At 36.7% G+C, this 13,827-nt stretch overlaps 1 protein-coding gene and 1 long non-coding RNA gene across 7 annotated transcripts in view; one reads left to right on the top strand and one right to left on the bottom strand.

Annotated features, from left to right (window-relative positions):
* Atp10d (ATPase phospholipid transporting 10D (putative)) overlaps positions 1-2,598 on the bottom strand; it is a 117,545-nt gene extending 114,947 nt beyond the window's left edge. For all 5 annotated transcript variants that reach the window (XM_004849763.4, XM_087187860.1, XM_004849765.4 and 2 more), the window contains exon 1: positions 2,322-2,598. The gene's annotated coding sequence lies outside the window, so the exon portion shown is untranslated. The remainder of the gene's footprint in view (positions 1-2,321) is intronic.
* Positions 2,599-2,633: 35 nt separating this feature from the next.
* Positions 2,634-6,192, top strand: LOC110350216 (uncharacterized). 2 transcript variants are annotated; one of them, XR_015441410.1, is made up of 3 exons: positions 2,634-2,849; positions 3,328-3,464; positions 5,363-6,192. It is a non-coding gene; the product is annotated as an uncharacterized LOC110350216 (long non-coding RNA). The 2 variants fall into 2 exon arrangements; XR_002396663.2 differs by having other exon boundaries at positions 2,642-2,761.
* Positions 6,193-13,827: the final 7,635 nt, after the last annotated feature.

Here is a 13,827-nt window from a genome sequence, read left to right as displayed (position 1 = left end):
TTTAATTTAGAACAATGCTTGATACATAGGGCTTAATAAATATTTACTGAATAAATAATTATTAGATATTTATTTCAAAATTATATTTTATACATTCAACATAACATAGTATTAAATCTTGCCTTTTTCACTCAATAATTGCAAGTATATTTCCTAATCATAATTTTTTCAAAACTATGTGGGTTTTGTTTGTATCTATAGATAGATAAAACATTAACTTAATTTAAATATTTTGTTACTGGGCTGTTTGTAGTTTTTTCATATTATAGGTAACACTACAGCGACTATATTTATAAATCTTCATAAAGAAATCATGCAATTTACTTAGGATATATTAATAGACTTAGGGTTATTTGTCCAATACTACATATTTTGCCTCATGTAGCTGTATTAATATACCTACCCTTCATTGAACACCATGAATGTAGATTCCATTGAGGCACAATTTTTCTACAAAGTTAGTATCACTAGTACTTCTATGACTGAAATCTTTTGAAAATGAAATAAATCCATTTACTAGGGAGGGAATAATGTTTTCAATAAAATATAACAATTGAAAAATGATAAGTTGTTCAGCTGCTATAACTATCAACCAGATACGCTAATAGCACCCAGCAAACATTTTTCCTAGAGCTAATAAATTCTATTTTTCTTAAATATTGACAATCTGTAAAGTTTATCTTCATTAGTGTGTTTTGCTTTGATAGTCCCCAAATAGTCTTGCTTGCTAAAAGTATTTTCTTAAAATAATTCCCTTTGTTAAAAAAAAAAAAAAAAGATTTTTAACTAAATCAAACCATAAGCAAAACATGGAATGAAGGGTTGAATATGTGGGTGTTTTTAAACTTTTAAAATTGATTCTAAAATGTAAATTTGTCTAACAAATGAGCATTTTTATTCTCAGGATTTATAATCAAACTCTGAGCATTTCCCTTAATTTTATTGACAATACCAAAATAAATAATATCCTATTCAATTTTTTAGACACTAAGCAAGAAAGTACTTATTTTTTCCTATGCCAAGGTCAGACATTCCCCACATCCTGTTTTAGACTGCTTCAATTCTCCATTTTTTCATGCACTTTAACAAATGTTGTTATACTGTTGTTTTTAAACATCCTAAAGTTGTTTGAATATTGCTAACTTGTTTTTCCATACAGATAGTAGATCTCATTTTGATAAAAAAAGCTAATTTCAATGTAAGTAAAATGTATTTGTAATGAGAATAATAAACACTCCAGAAGAAGCACTTACTACATTTTGGAGTAGACAAGAATGGGGCCTCACACAGGGGCACTGAAGGAGTTATTCTAAGTAAACAAAAAGAAATTTTTTTTTTATGATAGTGATACTTTTCACAGAAATGTGAGCTGGCCCAATTTAAACGTGGAAACAATATCATGGTAGATAAGGGGTCCCTAACCTTTTTGGTCCATCTTTCAAGGTAGATTAGTCAGAGGCTTGCCGGGAGCATATAGAATTGTTTCCTCCTTGCAAAGACTTGTCATGAAAAGAAGGAAGAGGAAACTGGTCTTATTGAGATAACTTGCTAAATATTTGAGCTAGCATATCTCGATGTATCCGAATAATTAAAACGTATTATTTTTGAAGGCATAGTGCCAAATCACCAATAAGACTCTATACTGCAAAAATTCATTAACCACCCATCACATATTTTACTCATTGTATGTGGTAAAATACGACTGCATGTTTCTTAATGGAAAATGAAGGGTGCCCCAAATAGCAACTCAGTTTCTCAAAGTTAGTGTTTGCTGGGAAGAATGCGGACTGTTCTGTTTGGTAATGTTCCTTTCAAAACTATTTCTGAGCAAGGTCCAGTCTAAACACTTTTCTTCTTCCTAAGGAATAAACCCGTGTGCATTTGCTGGGCTAAATTGCCAACACTTTTCCATTTCACCTTTGTGGGGGCAGCCAGCCCTAACTGCTTTAAACTACTGGATTTCACAAGGAAATGACAGAAGGTGTGTGTGTGTGTGTGTGTGTGTGTGTGTGTGTGTGTGTCCACAATTAATCTTTTTATAAAACCCAGCTTTCAGAATATATAAAATAATTTCCCTATAGAAACTAAGTAAGTGAAAATGGTGTAATCAGTTCTCCATTTTAAAGTGTAGAAGCAGCCCTGAACTCTGTTTTGAGCCCTGTCAGCCCTGTCATTAAACCTAAAAAGGACAGGATGAAGAGGTGAGGGGGGAGGGCTTGGGGGAGGGAGGAGGGGGGGGAGAGAGGGAGAGAGAGGGAGGGAGGCTGGTAGTGAAGCTTAAGAGTCGGAAAAAGTAGAAAGGCTCGCCGGTTCTTACTTACCAATTCCTCCCCAGAAAACACATCACACCATAACGAAATCCAGTCTCAAGGTGCAAGAAAAGAATCAAGTACAAATCCAGAGATGATGGTGGGGTGCGAGTTATGCTTCCAAGCCAGCCATCTGTCTTTGAGATAAATACAAAAACAAAAAGCAAACAAAAAAATTACATTAAATTCAAAAAAACCGCTTTCCCAGACAGCTTTCAAACTCAGCCCCGGAGCTGGCGCCGCGGCCTCCGACCTCCTTCGCCCTCCGCTCGCTTCCCCAGTCTCCCCGCCTCGCGTGACGTAGCCGGGCGGAGCCTGGCAGCTGCGGGGCTCTGGCTCCAGCTGCGGACTACAGCCCAGATGGGCTGCCCAGCCCGGAGCACATGCCCCGGTGACCCGCAGCGTCCAGGCTCTCGCTTTCACCGTGCAGGACAGCTTGCTGGCGGTTGGAGGTTTCGTTATTCTTGTTTTCCTACAATTCTGTTGAGCAATTCACTCATTTATCTACATTTAAAACACTTAATGATCATTTTTTGGAAGGTAAAAAGACCAAACCTAAAAATTTAATGTTTTAGTCTAATAACTAGAAAAGAAATTGAGAAAAAAGACCACAGTTATGACTTTATATTCTTTTTTTCTCACTTCTTGCCCTCCTGTTCCTTTAAGTCAGGATAATGTGACTTTGTCATACGCTGCTAGGTCTGTTCACTTAAAACTCACATTAAAGACAAATTATAATTGAAATACATCTGGTCTCTCCAAACTTCTGACCAGGTAAATGTTTTGAGAAGGAGAAAGACCATTTAAAGAAGACAGAACTTTCAGAATAATTCAGAACAAAACCTGATAATCACTGGCTGCCAATTGTTGTATCCCAAGGAAAAAAATATCGGGAAGTGGGGAGAGAGGCTCCACAACTATCCTATTTCCTGTCTCTATTTTCCGTTCTATCAAATGTAAAGCAAGAGTGAAGAAAACTAAATGATCATGCAAATATTTAATTGCCATATTAATGCAGTTCTCACTAGGACACACAAGAGCTGAAAACTGTCAACCCAAGAGAGGCCAAACAAGTTTTTGCACCCTCTAGGAGGTACCTCTGCCAGATGAGAAGGAACAAGGCTGGGTGTGGTTTCCTGTGATGCCCTATTACAGGTAAGGACAAATCTCTAGAACTTAGTCAACACTGGGATAAACCCAGTCTTAGTACAGCACACTGTACTACGTGTACACATGTACTTCCATGGCTTCTGAAAATGCTGGCCTAGTACCACTTTTTGCAGGCATATGACCATCTCTAACACAACATATGATGAAACAAATTTATGTCTCCTAATCAGTTTTCTGAGGGAACCTTGGGTTTCCTGGCTCAGCATAGTTGTAACCCAGTGTAGAGCCTTTCTGGGAGGGCACATACCTGAACAATTCAGACATGAGCTGGCATTTGCAGCCTGTTCGGATTGCTTAAATCAGTGGTTCAACCTAGCTGCACCTCAGAGTCAGAGAGGCCAAGGCCCCACCCAGGCCAATTAAACTAGAATCTGTGGGGCAGGACTCTGGCAATTTCTGTCTGGCTTTTTTTTTGTTTTTGTTTTGGTTTTTTTGTAAGCTTATCTCATGATTCTTATGTCCATCAAGAGTGGAGAATCACTGGCTAATGTTTACATTGTCTCAGAAGAAAATATACATATACAGATATATTTAATTTTTAAAATGCAGTAATAGAATAATGGGAAACTGTAATATAAATTATCCTTATGGATTATTTATGTTTGCATATTTTTTGATATACAAAATATGTAGCAAGATACACATCAAAATTATGTACTCAGAGGGCAGGTATTAGATGAGTGAAGCAAGATTATTATTAGTGTTCTGTGTATCATTTGAATTTAAATATATTTAATGAAAAATTCAAAATTTAAACTTATAAATGTCATGAAGGTCATTGGAAATGACCACTTTCAAAGTGGGTTTTCTTTTTCCAAATAATCCTCTATTATCCAACTTTTCTTCTGAGTTATATATATTTTGTGAAAAAGCCCATAAAATTCTTAATTTGACACATTAGCTACTTAAATGTAAGTATGAATTCAAATAGTCATTTCTAAAGTTAAAAATATGTTCACTTTCTTATTGTTTATTCTTTGAAAAAATAAAACAAATTTTCATAATCAAATAGTAAAAGAATAATAATAGTTATTACACTACATATTAGTATCTTCAAAGTAATTATTTAGTATAAGATATAAACCAAAAAGATTCTTTCCTACAAAAAAAGAAACAGATAATAACTCAAATTTCCTTTTCAACCAACTAAGATAAACTATTCATATAAATGAAACAAATTAGCATATATATTGAAATATTTGTTCAGAAATGTATCCAATTTTTATGTGCTTTCCATAAGTTTTTTAAAAACTAATTTTCAAAGTATATGATATAGATTAAGGAAATTTCACCTTTTCCAGCTGGAAAGTTATTTGAATTCTCAATACTAATAGCTTCATAACTAATTACCAATGGGAAATAAGTGCCTTGGTTTGACCTGGTTTTAAGTCTTAGCTCTGCAAATTTTTAAGTATATGATTACTGTGCTCCACAGGTAAAGTGAGCCCAGTAATATGCGCCTTAGTGTTATTAAGACAGAAGACAAGGTACTTATCACTGTGTAGAGCACAGGTACTTAATAAACAGTAGTTATGGATTCACTACCTTACATTTTCTCCTCTCTTAAACATACTCAAGGAGTAGTATGACAGCAACAGAGTAAAAATTATTAGAAATTATTAGAATTACTAGAAAATATATGTATAAAGTCATAAATACGATTCTCCCTTGACCAATGATACTTCTTATCTAGTTAAAGATGAAAATAAAATATTTTCACTCTTTTAGCCCATTGTTTTAACATGTAACATGTAAAGTAATATGGAGATTTTTGCTTGCTTCAAAATATTTTGTGTATAGTAGTGGCTATATGTAAAAGTTGATTTTTCATGATCATAATCAATTAACCATTACTTCTTCTCTGTCCTTTTATTTTGAAACAGGATCTCACCATATAGCTCCGGCTGGTCTTGAACTCACTATGTAGCCCAGACTGGCATCGAACTTGCTGTGATCTTCCTGCCTCAGCCTCCTGAGTGCTGGGATTACAGACATCACCATTATGTATAGCTTCTTCATACTTATTAGCATACTTATTACTCAAGTATAGATTAGGACATTTCCCATGATCAGTTTTCTGACTAATTTTTGGAAAGAAAAAAAAACAGAGCTATTAATGCCTCTGGCAATTAAATTTGTCCCTTGTAGATGTGCTTTAATTTTAACATGATCACAGTATTCTTTCTCGTTTTTATTTTTCCTAATATTTGCAGAGTGCTGCTGAACCATTTCTATGGTAGGCAGGGTCCTGAGCAGTTTACATCTGTTTAATCTTCTATTCAGCCCTTCATTCTTCTTTTAAAGCTGAGTAATCCCAAGCACAAAGAGCTAAAGCAACTTGACCAAGACAGCAAGATAATGAAACCAAGCCACAAAATGACAACATCCTTCTTCTTAGACACTCTTCAAGCTGTTTTGGAGGATGCAGGTGCAGAGCCATAGGTCCTAACCCAAAGTGACTATGGGAGCCTGACAGAGAATCTCCCAGAGTGGAACCTGAGGATGGAGAATAAGGTTTTATGGTGGATGGACCAGAATTATCTATCTACAAGGTCCCCTGGACCAGCATGTTGATGTGAACCAGTTACAAGCAATCAACCCTGACCTCTGGCTGCTACAATTCCTTTCCTCCCAGCAATCCAGGAGACAGATTTGAGCTTACCTCCTGTCTCCAAGTGGATTGACCTTCAATAAAACTCTTTCCTTTTGCAAATATCTGGTGTCATAATATTGGCTTTTATGTTTGTCTGGCAATAAGCCATTGCTCAGCATCAAGAGTAGATGAAAGAGGGCCAGGGATTTAGTGGTTCTGCTGCCTGCCTTGCAAGTGCAAGGTCCTCGAGTTTGTTCTCTGGTAAAGAGTAAATGAAAGAGCTAGCAGGATTTTTTTTGTCATTGTTGTTTTTTTCCGGCGATTTAGCTCAGTGGTTCCACTGCCTGCTTCGCAAGCACAAGGAACCGAGTTCAATCCCCGGTACCAAAAAAAAAAAAAGGAAAAAAGAAAGAGCTAGCCCAAGAATACCACACCTCACTCCTAGCTGTCTTAGTTATTTTCTCTTGTTGTTGAGACAAAATATCCGACACCCAAAGTTAAAAGGGAAAGAGTTTATTTAGCTTACAGTTTGTAGAGGTTTCAGTCTGTAATCAGCTGGCTGCAAAGCAGAGTGGCATATGACAGAGGGGCACCAGAGAGGAGAAACAGTTGGAAGCAAAAGCAACAAGGGAATCTTAACAGCATCTTTCTGCCCCTTTTATCTTATCCAGATTACCAGGATTAGGGTGCTGCCAAACCAATCTGTGGACTGGTTTAGCAATCACATGCCCTTAATCCCAGCATCACACACTCTAGATTCAGCCACCTCTGAAACAGCCACCTTTGACCACATGAGGCTTTGGGGGGACATCTAGACCCATAACACGAGCACTTCACTGTGTGCTATTGAGCATAGCTTTTAATGAATTAGAAAGGTGAGTGGCAAATGTATTTTGCTGAGAGAAGGTAAAACAATCCTATGACTACAACTGTCTTGGTGAGAGAAGAAATTCTATGGTTTTGGAAAGAAAAAGAATATATACATTTTTACTGGCTGCAACTTAGATCATTATTTTATGAGTGTGCATTTAAAAAAATAAGAAATTACATTTCCTTCTCTTTATATCACCTGAGTTCCTTTCTTCAATAAGAGACCAGGCTATTTTAACCTCGTGAAAATCCTTGCAATGCATTGATTATACAGAATGTCAAGAAGGGAAGCTTCACATTGGCAGAGATCCCAGCTGCTCCAGAGTTTCAGATAAGCCTGTCAGCTTTTTCTTAATCCTGTTTGTAATGTGAAGAAAAACACTGTCAACAAGACAATAACATTTATTTATATGGAGCAATGGCCCTTTTAGCTGAGGAAAGATAATCCATCAGTCTCTTACTAAGACAAAGACAAGTCCCAGAGCTTTGGTCTGAGCAGGTGTAGTTAGGACAGAGGTATGTATTTTACTGAGTGATACATATTTCCATACTAGCCAGGGAAGGTGAGAGGAAGGGGTATCGTTCCCTTTAGAGAGAAAAAGGGATGCAGCCTATATGGAAATGAACACAACCTTGAGCTACAGGGGAAGATTAATGAAAAAAAATTCTTAGGTGGGTATGTCTGAGTGACTTCCAGAAAGTGAGTCTTATGTTCACTTTTAAGCTAGTTCTCTCCTGTGTACTGTGTTCCTTAGAGGTCAAATGCCATTCTTACAGCTCTTATGACAGTTGCACGGGACCTGGGTTCTCTGGGGCCCATCGAGGCAAATACCAACCGAGTAGCTAATGATGGAGAGCCTTTGTTTCAGGTTCCCCAAAATGCGCAGCAAGCAGCGTTAGTCTAAAGGAGTGTTTGGCAGGACTGGTGAGGAGACTGGGCCAGTGCAGCTCCAGGCCTAGTCCCAGTTCTCTGCTTTAACATATCCTGGACACCTCCCTCCATTCACAGCTGACATGGCCTTTCAGTGGAATCCAAGCCAGCAATAGCAACTGCTTCTTAGCACTTACGTTCCTCAGTTTAGGGCTTGACATGAAAAAACTGAACTGGATTCAAAATCCACTCACATTATTACAATAAATTTTACTATTATTTACTCATCGAACTATTAGTTTGGAACCATATGCAGCTACCAAATTGAACCAGTTTTGACCGACAAAAAGATAAATTTATGAGGTTCAACTAATAACAAACTGTTAGAGTCTTTAAGGATAATGTCAGCTGTTGAGAAGCGTGTTTCTTATCCATAGTAATTATTGTATCAACAATTTGAAGAAATCACTATTAAGAATTTATTAAATATTGTATACAATCATTTCAAGCACAAAAATCTCATAAAATGCTCAAAGAAAGAAGACAGGCGTACAAATACTCACATGGCCTTTTTCTCTCTTTATGAAATGCTCGTAATAGAAGGTAGAGTAGTGGCTAACAGAGGCTGGGGGAGTGGGTGGTGAGAAATGACTGCTAATCTGTACAAGGTTCCACTTGACGTGATGAAAATGCATTAAAATCAAACCACTTAGAAGGGCTGTATATGTTAGTTGGTTAAATGTTATGGTACATCAATTACATTTCCGTTTTAAAAAATGGAAAAAAACATTCACCAGAGCAAGCAAAAGCTTCTCAATAAATTATTAAGATCTTCAATAAAAATTTTAAAGTGTATAAAGACTTTTTATAAAAATCCAAAGTTTTATACTTTCTCCAAATGTATTATAATTCTGTTATATAAAAAATACAATGAAATTTTATGCCAAGCCCCATATAGACCAGTTTCTCAGTGGGGTGTACAAATGTTATCATTTTGTGATTGTCAACACATGAAAATGCAGAACATTTCTATGCCATATTATCCTCCAACCTGTAGTAAATCTGTTATCCCCACTGGCATCTACTAACAGGTTTGGGGGATCTTGGGGAGGAGTAGCTGTGTCTAAAGAGAAGTAGATTAAAAAAAGCTCAGAGGAAGTGGGCCAGCTGGGATGAGCACAAATGCAGGGCAATAGGTAAGCAGCCCTTCTATTGAAATCTTGCCAGCAAGAGGGAATCCTTAATACTTTATTTGAAAAGGCAGGAAGATTGAGACACTTAAGAATTACAAGTCAATTCTACAATCACTAGAAAAAGTTGAAGTGAAGTGAATTGTTTTTCCTTTCAAAATCTCTACACCTAGACCCCCCTTGTATCTCCAATTTATTTACACATTTATTTATATGAAAACGTGCACTAAATATGTGGCAGCCACCATTCCACGTTCAGAGAAATCAGGAGTCAACAAAGAAAGCAATCTCTCTGCCCTGGTTGGATAGCTATAAAGTACTTAATATGTTAGATGGTAGTAATTGATATGGAGGCTAAAGCAGGGAAGCAGGGAGAAAATGATAGACGTGGGTCAGTGACAGCTTTTGAGCTTTGGAAGTTTTTACCAAGAACATGATGTTTGAGCAAAAATCTGAAAGAGGTGACTGAGGAAGCCATAAGAGTATCTGGGGAAGGAGCACTTTGGGCAAAGGGCACAATTAGTGAAAGACCCCAAGGAAGAGCTTTGCCTGAAAGGACAGCAAAACAGTGTCAGGGGCACTGCAGTTTGGGGCAATGACATGATAGTAGTGAGAAGTAGCAATAGGTGAAATCAGAGATACAAAATCTTGGAAAGCCTTACAGTTCTCTGTTAGGATTTTGGATATCACCTTGAGTAAATTGGAAAGGCCTAGTAGGATTTGAGTGGAGGACTGATACAGTCTGACCTATGTTTTACAGGATCCCTCTAGCTTTGTTTTGTTGGGAATTAACTATGGGGCACAATGGTTTATGCTAGGAGACCAATCAAGAGGTGATCTTAACAATCCGAGGGGGAGATGGGTTGGGCCTGGGTCAGAATGGCAACTGTGAAGCCAGTGGTTAGTTTCTAGAAATATTTTAAAGGTAGAGCTGAAAGGGTTGCTCATACATCACTGTGTAAATGTCTAGACTAAGAGAGAAGGCAAGAATAATCACAGGGTTTAGGCCTGAAGAGCTGTGAGACTAAAGTTGTTTAATCATTTTGGATATTATTTATCTCTAGGATAATTTGTTACCATCACTTGTGTCTCATCCCAATAGAAAGGAAACTGAATGAGTGTGTGAGCGTGCTAAGTGCTTCCATATCTGGCAGTTGACCTCTTGGAATTAGCAGTTATGAAATATGATGTACCTTTAAAAATAAGTCTACTGTCAGCCTCTTATTGCATTGCTGCTAAAACCCTCTTGTATATAGTTATACAGTTTTCCTTTATTTACTCTCCCACTTAGGTTCTTTTTTTTTTTTTTTTGGTACCTGGGATTGAACTCGGGACCTTGCACTTTAGAGGCAGGCTCTGAAACCACTGAGCTAAATCCCCAGCCCTCTAGGTTCTTTATAGTAAATACATTTTATGAACTTCTTCATCTTCAATTGAGTATTTTTCACTGAGTTTTGTAAAAATACCAAAATACACAATAATGAATTTAAAGTTCAAACTGAAGCTCACAGAACCATCACCCTTTACTACTTAGCTTCCACCATCCTGTTAAGGTTTGATTCAGAAAGTTAAGCTCTGGAACTCTAAGAATCACTGTCTAAAATCAGTCTGATATCCTTCTGTAAGTAATCTATCATTCACCCTTTGAAAACCTTACTTGCACACCATCCTAGCTCCTTATTAGGAAGTTCAATAACATATTCAAAGCACATGGTATTGTGGATTTTAGCTGTCTTGTGATTTGTTTCTTCACTTAAATGCTCAAAATGGAACAAAAGAAAGACCAAAGTGGCTAACACATGTTTATGTGCTCCAATATATTTTAAAAATATACAAGAATGAGGTATGGAAAGATAATCTGACTTTTATCAGGAGGTAAAAATAACCAAACTCAGCTAAACTTGTTGTCTAACAAATCTGAGCTTGGGAGGTTAGTAGGTACTTCCTATTCCTCTAACACAAGCTGTTCCACTAATCACTGAAAGAAATGTTACTTTGCCAATGGTAAAATGGATGTCAATACCATATTGAGCTAGTTGCCCTGGAAGAAGTCCCCTTTTATAGTTCATCTACAATCACACAAGATGCCTAATCTTCTTAATCCTTATTTACTTATCTCTGGTTTAGAATCTCTCTCTCTCTCTCCCCCTAGATATTCTAATACCAAGTAGTATCACTGTTATGATGAAAGGACATAGCATGAGAGTGACTTAGAGAAGGACAGACAAGAAGACTTCCTGGAGAAAGCTGAAATGTGAAGCATGAAAAGGAGACAGCCAAATAAAATGGTGAACAAGGGTAAGAGGTTTCAGATCAATGAAATATTCTAAAGGTGGAATAGTTGCCATATGGGGGATTTATATGTTTTGTCCATATCACTAGTCTGTGTAGAGGTCTTTACAGATACTGGAGGCTTTGGTCCAATTACAGTGGCCATCCCAATGATAGTTTTCCATTTGGAGCTAGTACTCTTGAATAGTGGAGGCACGACAGCAGTGGTGGTGAACTTATGGCATGTGTGCCACAGTGGACTGTTTGTATCATTGAAAGCTCTAAAAGGTTCACCATCATTGCACTACAGTGTTCAAGAAATGAAATAAAGATCTGAAATAAGAAACCGGTAGTGAGTGTGGAAAGGAAGAGATGCATTTAAAAAAAAAACATGGGAAGTCAAATCCTTCCTGTTATGATTAGAGAAATGAGAAGTAGCAGAACTCCACCCAAAAATTTAGTACTGTTGGCCAAATTTAGCATCCTTGCCTAGCATTTTTGGCTCCCTATCTTAAGGACCTTCTACATGATCATGGTCTCTATGCTACTGTCTTATTAGTATTAGAAATCTACCTACATAGTTAATGCCTAACCATGGAGAGACTCCACATTTCCAGGTTCTGTTACAGGGATTTTGTTGGAGAATCTCTTTAAAATGAGTCAACTGGTTCCTTTGAAAAGTTTAGGAAATTCATTGGAATCCATGCTTGTGATAAGTAATCTTTCTGTTTATCTTAAAGATTCCTTACCATGTTTCCAGCCAGATATTTAAAGAGCACCCACCAAGTGCTAAGCACCATGCAATCTAAATCCAGGCTCACCACTTTCACCTTGTAAAAGTGATTATACAATTTACTGAGATGACTCCAAGCCAGTATGATGTAAGAAGCCCACCAATTTTTCTCGTTTTTTTCTCTCTCCACTCCTGCATTTCTATATAAATCATCCTCCCTTCTTCAGAGCAGTTTCATTTCCCTCTGAGGTTAATATTCCTGGCCACAAGCTCTTGCCTCTTCCAGAACTGTATATCATTAGTTATCATTTCTCTTTAAATCATTTTCTGGTCTTCATTGAGTTATTCCTATCAATCAGGAAATATTTAAAAGATGAATACATGTGCTCTGTGTATTTGTTAGCTTTCTATTGCTTGGTAAAATAGTTGGGAATAACAATTTTAAAAATGGAATGCTTTATTTTGGCTCACCATTTCAAAGATTTCCGAGATTTCCATTGGTTTGAGGACTGAATGAAGGCAGAAACATCAAGGCGCGAGGATATAATAGAAGAAAGCACCTCACTATGTGGCAGTTGGGAAGGGGAGAGAGAGAAGGAAAGGGAAAATGAGAGAGAGAGAGAAAGAGAGAGAGAGAGAGGGCATGAGCTGGGGTCAAAGATAGGGCATAGTCCCCAAAGTCATACCTCCATGACTCACTCATTTCACAAGGCCCTACCTCCCTAACACGTCTTCAGACTATGAGTTTATCAGTGGATTAATCCACTGATGAAATTAGAGTCCTTATGATCTAATCACATTTCAAAATTGAAATGTGAAAATTGAGTCCAAATCCATATCTCTCACCATGTACTAAACTAAAATCAAAATAGATCAAACATCTAAATGTTAAAACAGGAACACTTAATCTGTTGAAAGGTAAAATAGGCAAAACTCTTGAAGACACATGCATAGGCAAGGACTTTCTGAACAGAATCCCAATGGCACAAGAAATTATGCTGAGAACCAAAAAATGGGATCACATTACATTAAAAAGCTTCTGCACAGCAAAGGAAACAACCAACAGAGTGAAGAGACAACCTACAGAACTGGAAAAAAGTTTTGCCACCTATTCCTTAGACAGAAGACTAATAATTTAAAATATATAAAGAACTACAAAATGTTAGACCCCCCAAAATAAAAGAACCAATAAAAAGTGGCCAACTGAAATGAATAGGCAGTTCTTTAGAAGAAGTACAAATGGCCAATAAATATATGAAAAAAACGTTCAACATCATAGGCCATTAGAGAAATGATCCCATCTTACTCTGGAAAGATGACTATCATCAAGAAATCAAATAATAACAAATATTGGTGAGGCTGTGGGAAATATGGAACCATTCTACATTGTTGGTGGAAATGTAAACCAGTATGAACATTATGGAAATCAGTATGGAAATTTCTTAAAAAATTAAAAATAGAAATTCCATCTGACACTGATATTTCCCTTCTAGATATTTTCCTGAAAGAGTTAAAGTAATCATATTATAGTGGTACACACATTTCCATGTTTATAACAGCCCAATTTATAATAGCTAATTTTTGGAAACAGCCTATCTGCCCATCAACAGGTGAGTGGATAAAGAAAATGTTCTATTTATATATAACAAAGTATTACTCTGTCATAAAGAAGGATAAACTTGAAATGTGTATAGAAAATTGGATGCACCTTGAGACCATAATATTAAGTAAAATAAGCCAGACCAGGAAGCTTAAATATCTAATATGATAAACCCAAAATATAAATAAAAAGCAAAATAAAATATAGATAATAGGAAGTA

This window comes from Heterocephalus glaber, unplaced genomic scaffold (assembly GCF_053883595.1).
Source record: "Heterocephalus glaber isolate CG9 unplaced genomic scaffold, H.glaber_assembly_v1.0 deba00001509, whole genome shotgun sequence".
Lineage (NCBI taxonomy): Eukaryota > Metazoa > Chordata > Mammalia > Rodentia > Bathyergidae > Heterocephalus > Heterocephalus glaber.
The sequence above is the reverse complement of the archived record's forward strand: the minus strand, read 5'-3'. Positions and strand labels throughout refer to the sequence as shown.